Genomic DNA, 6,411 nt, shown 5'->3' on the forward strand with positions numbered 1-6,411 from the left:
TTTTTTTTTTTTTTACGTAGAATTTTTTTTTATTATTATTATTTTTTAATGACGGCCACAAACGTTCTGTCCTAAAAGAAAAAGAAGTTTAACAAAAAATGCAGGACATAATCTTGCAATTAAAAGTGGGTGTATTTAGCCTCATGATAAATTACATGGTTTATTACTTTCCCCAATGTCACTCTAGACCAGGGGAGACCAAAGCAAGGACTGGCCTCTGGGAACCATTGCTGGAGATTGTGTGTGGTATAGAGGTGTGTGGTGTATAGGTGTGTGGTATAAAGGTGTGTGGTTCATAGGTGTGTGGTTCATGGGTGTGTGGTGTATGGGTGCCCTGGGCAGTGGGAGATGGGCTAAACTAGTTCATGGGACAGTCATGTGCACTGGGGGAACTGAAGAAAGGAACAGAAAAGTCACATCCCAGAAAAAAATTTTAATACTCATTACAAAATAGCATGTGAACCATGACCCCTAATTTGTAAAATACCCATATGCCTAAGACAGCCTCAGATACACAGAAACACACACACACACACACACCAAAAATACACAAAAACTCACTGGAAAGCTATACAACAAAAATCTGGTGGAAGAATAATGATTATGTTTATTTTCTCTGAGTTATTTCTTGCATTTTCCAAATCTTCCTGTTTTGTAATCAGAAACACAGAACCAATAAAGTAGGAAAAAACTGATGCAAGAGGAATCATGCAACACACTGGGTAAGACCTCCGCCCGTGGTCTCCCTGGGCCAGGCAGAATGTCAGTGAAGCCACATCTTGGACTGAAGAAGGCTCCCTGGGCCTGTGCTGCCGTCACTTACATCCTGTCTTTGCGTATCCAGGGCTGGGAGTGGTGTCTGGCGTGTGGTGAAAGCTCTATTGCCGTGTGTTGAGTGGACTGCTTCCTGTATTAGGCGGGTCAGTGTGACTCCTGGACAAGAGGAGGCCCAGAGAAAAGCTGCCCCTGAAGTAGACATGGACCCTCCCTATACTGATTTCCATTCTGACTTTAAAAATTTGTGTTCAAAGTCTTCAGATTGCATCTGTCCTTGGAAAAATGGAACTAAGTGATCACTAAGACCCCTTTATGAGTTTAAGCTTCTGTGTTGGAGGCAATCTGGCTGCCACTAAAATAAGACCATTTTTTAAACAACAGGGTTTGGGGAGAATGGGTCTCCCATTGATTAGACATCTTGGCGACAGGCAAAAGGAATTAATTCTGAGCAAGTTAAGCAAGAAAGAAATGTAATGGAAATGCTCCTGGAAATTCCCAGTTTGGACAGGAAGACTACAGCCACTGAGAAAATGGGCGGGACCCAAGAGCAGCCAAGCTGTAGGGACCACGGCTTGAGTCCTGCCTCCCATCCAGACCTCAGTTTTCTTATGATCCTGAATCAACAGGTTCACTGTGGGGATTAAGCACATGGGCCGGGAGCCGGGAAGCCTGGTTTCAGATCTTAATTCCTAGAACCTCAGGTAAAGCCCATATCATCTCTGTGCTCTGTCTCCACATCTGTAAAATAAGGATAATACAGGTACCCACTTGCATTTGTTATCTTTTGCTGTGAAACAAATTACCCCCAAATGTAGTGTTTTAAAACAGCAATAAATATTTATTATCTCTCAGTGCCTGTTGGTCAGGAGCAGCCTAGCTGGGTGTTTCTCAAGAGGTTCAGTCTGTTGGGGACTAGGTCTGCAGTCATCTGAAGGCTCGGTTGGGGCTGGAAGATTGTTTCCAATGTGGCTCACCCATTTGGCCTTGGCAGTTGACAGGAGCCTCAGTTTCTTCCTAAGTGGGTTGTTTGGTGTCCTCACCACAGGATGGTTACCTCTCCTTAGAACAAGTGATACCTGAGAGAGAGAGAGGAGAGAGAGAGAGAGCCAGGCAGAAGCTATGTCCTGTGTGTGGCCTAGCTTGTCACATCGCATCATTTCTGCTACATTCACTCATTAGAGGAAACTAAGACCAGGGAAGAGGCTTAGGCTCCGCATCTTGAAGGGAAGAGTGTCAGAAAGTTCCCTGCTCCATTTCATAGCCACCACACTACTTCACAGGGTTGTTATGAAGATTAAGTGAGTTAACACAAGTGCTTAAAACAGAGACTGAAATGTGGTAATGAGCATGTGTTTGCTATAATTATTTTTATCATTACTACTACTACTATTATTATTACTATTACTATTGCTGTTATTATTTTCCCCTACCTTTTGAATCCTCCTGGTCCTCATTGTTTCTTCTCCCCAAAGTTACCTCAGAGGTGGGGGTTGGTCCCCCCTTAAATTATTGGTTCCTAAAACCCCCTCAGGGAAGCAGGGGCTTTTGTTTTTGTTGCTAATCCTCACCTGAGGGTATTTTTCCTCTGATTTTTGGAGAGAGTGGATGGGAGGGGAAGAGACAGGAGAAACATTGATGTGAGAGAGATACATCAATTGATTGCCTCCCTCAGGTGCCCCAGTCAGGGTGAGTCTGCAACTGAGGTATGTGCCCTTGACCAGAATCAAACATAGGACCCTTCAATCCGCAGGCCGACGCTCTATCCACTGAGGCAAACCGACTAGGAGCAGGGGCTTTTTTAGGACTGGCCCCACCTTACCTACGTTATCTGCCTAAGAAACAGAGTCAAGTCACACTAGGACTCCAACCGAGGCGGACAGGCCTAGGTCAGCCCTTCTTTGCACATTGCAGTCCTCACAGTTGCTACAAGGCTGACCCTTGCTCTCCTCTCTTCATCTCAGACAACAAACCCTCCACAGTGAGCTGAGGAAATTCCCCAGGCAAGTGATTGGCTTGGGGACACACTCTTGCCCAGTCGGCGCCCGATGCGATGGGGCATAGGGTTGGGCTTTGAGGGCAGAAACCACCAGCAAGTGAGCAGAAGAGCCAGTGAGATGGGCCTTGGCTGCCACAAGCCCACAACCCACAAGGCAGAGCCACAGCGAATCAACGTGCAGGTAGCTCCCTGCAAAGGATGCGCACCTGAGGAGTCACATGGCGCTGAAACCCAGCCAAACCCCTGCTGCCAAGCCCGGAGGCTAGGCTGCATCCACCTGAGAAAGGAATGCCCTTTCCTAACTGCTCAGGGTGGCACTTTTTCTAATGTATGTGAAGCACTGCATATGCTAGCTGCGGCTCGGCTGCCCCACCTCATTTTAAGATCCCTGCTCTGGGCCCCTCCTGTGTGAATACCTCACAACCAGGTGGCTGATCACTCATCCCATTTGGGTTTAGCTTTTCCATTGCCCAGCTTCACTTGGATTTTCTCCTTTTGGCTGGTACACCTGCTGTGGACAGTGGAGATGACCGGCCTGGGGCATGTGGAAGCGCTTGCCCTGCCCCACTGTTGCAAGTGCTGGAACTCCGCCCGGTGCCTTGTCTGCCTGGCAACTCTGGCCCTCCTCGAAGAGGGAGCACAGCAAGCTTCTCTGAGCACAAGTTGGCCCTCCTTTACCCCACTGGCCTGGTGGAGGGGTGACTTAGCTGTGAATCCTCAGGGCAACTGGGGGAAGGGGTGTTGTGGGGACCGTCCTTGACAAGATGGAGCAGAGGTGCAAGGAGGTATTCTGATCTCTGTAAGGACCGAATAGATAGAGGATAGAAAATAGATAGATATATAGATTAGATGATAGAAAGATGGATGGATGGATAGATAGATAGATAGATAAATGATAGATGGTAGAGGATAGATAGATAGATAGATAGATAGATAGATAGATAGATAGATGATAGACCACTCACAGAGAGGTTTGAAGAAAAGCAATGAGCCAGGATTATTTGCATACAAGCTTTATAAATATTTTCCAGAGGAAAAGTAAAACAGAAACAATAAAAAATAGACACAATAAAGTCCCCACCAGCTGTTTGGTTAAAAACATAAAGTAGACAGGCACAGGAGTCATCCCTCCATGGGACCTTCCCTTTAGCTCAGAACCACACTGTCTATGTTTACACTTGGTGGGTCCTTGTTGCCATTCCTACCGTTTAATCTAAGAGTGGAGAAGCAAAGGAGCATGACAATAATAGAAATTAATGACCATGAGCAATAAATACAACACTCACCAGGGCTCTGCCTGTGGTTTCCTGCCTTCTTGGCTCCAAAGAACAGGTGGGGCCGGTCCACCCTGATGACTCCAGGCCCAGCCCCATGAACCAAGGGGATCTGACCACTGTGCCTGCTGGGGGCCATCGAGTGCTCTGAGCTCACAGTGGGCTGGCTAAAGGGGTTAGAGAGTTTTTGGTGTAACCTCTACCAGGAGAATGATAACATTTCTGGCTTTTTGCCACTTGGTGGGACTTCACAGCAGAGAATGACAATAAGAAATAAAATTTGATGAGGTCTCAAGAGGCCATAGCCTATAGTACAAGATTTCTCACCCTCACCCCTATCAGCATTCTGGGCTGGGCAATTCTTTACTGAGAGGCTTTCCTGTGCATGTAGGAGGTTCAGCGGTAACCCTGGCCTCTCCCCTACCCACTGGATGCCAGTAGCAACGCTCCAGTTGTGACGATCAAAAATGTGTCCAAATATTACCAAATATCTCTGCAGTGTGTGTGTGTGTGCGTGCGCGCACAAAATCTCCCCAAGAAGTACTTCTCTGGTGGTTAAGAGCAGAGGCACTGGGGTGTGACTGCCTAAAGACAAATTCCAGTGCGTGCAACTTGCAGGAGCACAGAATGGGATAACAAACAGAGAGTCTGAGCATATAATTTATCCTCCAAACCAGGACAGTTTGAGGGTGAAGGGAGTTCTGACAATAATTTCATAACCTGAGGCTGTCTTTGCGGATGGGTATGTGTGGTTGGTCCATAAGACTCTATAGATGAGCATCGAGCCTGACCTGGTGTCGTTTGATGACCATGGAGCTATGTGCTCTCCATGCAGGAACTTCCATTAGCCCCGAGGACGTTGGTGTTGTTATTATTATATATCCTTTCTATGTATGGGAAGACTGAAGAACTAGAAGCTAAAGTTCAAGGTCACACAGTGAGATGTGCAGCCAGGATTCATATCCTGACAGGCGAGTTTGCAAACCCGTGTTCTTAACCACTGTGCCCACATGTGCTCGGTGCCCAGGGAAACAGCATACCTGGCATCCATGGGGCTCCACAGGAAGTACTAGCTCTAGGTCACTCACAGTTTCCAATTAAATCCACTTCCAAAGCTGGGTGCTCAGGGTCTATTGTGACTAAAAGCAGATACATGCAAATCACTGTGGAGCAGAAAATGTGGGTGGCAGTGCCCAATCTCATTCCCGGTTTTGTGGAGCTCAACAGGTGCACCATCCCATTAGGAAGTCACTGTGGTTATTTCAGAATGAAACAAAAATTTTATTTTTCAACTCCTATTTAATGTTTACCTTGATGCCTACTAAGTTGTTAGGATATAAATTCTTATTAGTCATTTGGACCCAGCTGCCTAAATGGAGCTGTTGGTTTTTTTGTTTGTTTGTTTGTTTGTTTTTTGGCCTAGGGGTGCCATGAAGATGATGGAAAGCAGAAAGCTTGGGAACCTCTGCACTCACCCTTTTACCATTGGGAGAAGCCTGGAGGGTAGTAATGGAGAAGTCCTTCTAGCTCAGAGACCTCACCTTCACTCTGGGGAAACCTTTCTGTCCCCATGGCACTTCAGCTTGAAATAATGCAATTGCCTCACTCTCTCTCTCTCTCTCTCTCTCTCTCTCCCACACATACAGCTTTCCTTTCCCTCACACAAAACTATTGTCCTCTGACCCCAGTCAGACAACGCCCCTTTCCATCTAAGTTCCCTTAATTTCAATCTCTCACCCCTTTTCAACTGTGTCAGCAAGCAAGTGACTTGTCCAAGGTTATTTTACAACTTGAACTTAGTCGAGATTTAAGTGGAACATCTCTCATTGACTTGCAAACTGCCTCTCAGGTCAGAGGTCACATTGTCAACTCAGACCCACATGGCACAGTAATAAGCAGACCCCCACACACACACCCCTCCCCTCAGAAAGCACTGGGACCCTTCATAAATACACAGAGACACTCACAAGACAGAACGGGCAAGTGGGAGAGGCCTGGCAGTGTGGCAAAGGGGAGAGGGGGTGATGGCCTGGGCGGTGAGGAAGTTGGACTGTTAGGGCCACAAGCACACTTGACACTCTCTAACTCCTAACTTCCTGTAACGAGATGGCATGGGCGTGGTGGGAATGTGTGGGGCAGGGCAGGGACATGGCATGGCTCTTTATTACTAACCAGGGGCCTCCTTGGACAAGTCACTTCTTTCCGTGCCATAGTTTCCTCACCTCTAAGGGGGTTTGATTTCTCATGGCTTGTCCAACTGGGGTGCCAGAGGCACATTCACAGCCTGTGTGTACACCCGAAACCACTGGGATGTCCTTCCGGGGTGTCAAGTTCATTCACGATCACTCTTTTCACTTGAAGGCA

The 6,411-nt window shown here is 47.0% G+C and overlaps 1 long non-coding RNA gene across 1 annotated transcript; it reads right to left on the minus strand.

Moving 5' to 3' along the window:
- Positions 1-582: 582 nt before the first annotated feature.
- Positions 583-4,558, minus strand: LOC118719309. The gene is made up of 2 exons (XR_004988094.1): positions 4,060-4,558; positions 583-1,853 (listed from the first exon to the last, which is right to left on the minus strand). It is a non-coding gene; the product is annotated as an uncharacterized LOC118719309 (long non-coding RNA).
- Positions 4,559-6,411: the final 1,853 nt, after the last annotated feature.

Source organism: Pipistrellus kuhlii, unplaced genomic scaffold, assembly GCF_014108245.1.
Source record: "Pipistrellus kuhlii isolate mPipKuh1 unplaced genomic scaffold, mPipKuh1.p scaffold_m20_p_15, whole genome shotgun sequence".
NCBI lineage: Eukaryota > Metazoa > Chordata > Mammalia > Chiroptera > Vespertilionidae > Pipistrellus > Pipistrellus kuhlii.